The sequence below is a fragment of the Thamnophis sirtalis genome, unplaced genomic scaffold (assembly GCF_051295495.1).
Source record: "Thamnophis sirtalis isolate CommonGarterSnake01/CBP01778 unplaced genomic scaffold, rThaSir2_p1.2 scaffold_1, whole genome shotgun sequence".
In the NCBI taxonomy this organism is placed as follows: Eukaryota; Metazoa; Chordata; class Lepidosauria; order Squamata; family Natricidae; genus Thamnophis; species Thamnophis sirtalis.
The window spans coordinates 66,996,841-66,997,877 of NW_028261381.1; the positions used below are offsets into that span (position 1 = coordinate 66,996,841).

Genomic DNA, 1,037 nt, shown 5'->3' on the forward strand with positions numbered 1-1,037 from the left:
ATGTGGTTACCAAATCTCAGTAAAACAAGAAGGAAAAATGAGAATTGTTGGCAAATGAGGTTTCAGGAGATGCATTCCTTTTTTTAATGTTTTTTATTTTTTTTGTACAAACTTCACATCTTTGCAACATATTACATTTTTTACATATCTGTTGTGCCTGTTTTATCCATACAAATAAATCTTTTATAACTATGACTTTATATATTTGTGTATTTACATAATTTCGTAACAGTTTTTACTACATTTACGTCATTTTGTATAATATATAATATATTAAATCTTTTTTAACTATGACTTTTTATATTTGTGCATTTACATTATTTCATACATTTTTTCATTCTATATATAATATTCTATATATTCTATGTGTAACAGTTTTTACTACATTTACGTCATTTTGTATAATATTTATTTGCTATAGTCTATCACATGCTTCTATCTTTTAATCATTTCCCGGTTTTGTAATTGTCTATTGATTTGTTGATCTTTCTTCCTTTCTTTTTGGCTTTCCTGCCCTCCCCCCTTCTTCTAGCCAATTGTACAATAAATCCCATGTGGAGTAGTATTCAGATTTTTCTTTCTTTTAGTTCTTTCGTGAGCCTATCCATCTCTGCACATTCCAATATTTTTTATTACATTTCCTTCTGTTGGTGTGTAATTATTTTTCCAATTTTGTGCGAATGTAATTCTCACTGCCGTAACGATGTGTAGAATTAAGTATCTAATATTTTTTTCTCCTCTAGCCAATCTTTTATTTTTTTCCAATACTTTTTCGCAGATGTGCATGTCCACCACATATGGTACTATGTTTCATGTTGTTGGTTGCATTTCCAACAGATAGGTGAACACTCTGGGAACATTTTTGCAATTCTCGCTGGTGGAAGGTGCCATCTACAGAACATTTTGTACATGTTCTCTATATGCCGTTGCCATCATTAATTTGTAATTTATTTCCCAATTTTTTCCCCATTCCGCCAATTCTATACTATACCCAAAATTTATTGCCCATTTTATCATCGTTTCTTTCACATTTTCTT

General features: G+C 29.9%; 1 protein-coding gene across 1 annotated transcript in view; it reads left to right on the forward strand.

Moving 5' to 3' along the window:
- Window positions 1-294, forward strand: part of LOC148049496 (membrane-spanning 4-domains subfamily A member 12-like) — a 7,253-nt gene extending 6,959 nt beyond the window's left edge. The window contains exon 5 of the mRNA XM_087714765.1: window positions 1-294. This exon is cut by the window's left edge and continues 87 nt beyond it. The gene's annotated coding sequence lies outside the window, so the exon portion shown is untranslated.
- The last annotated feature ends 743 nt before the right edge of the window (window positions 295-1,037 follow it).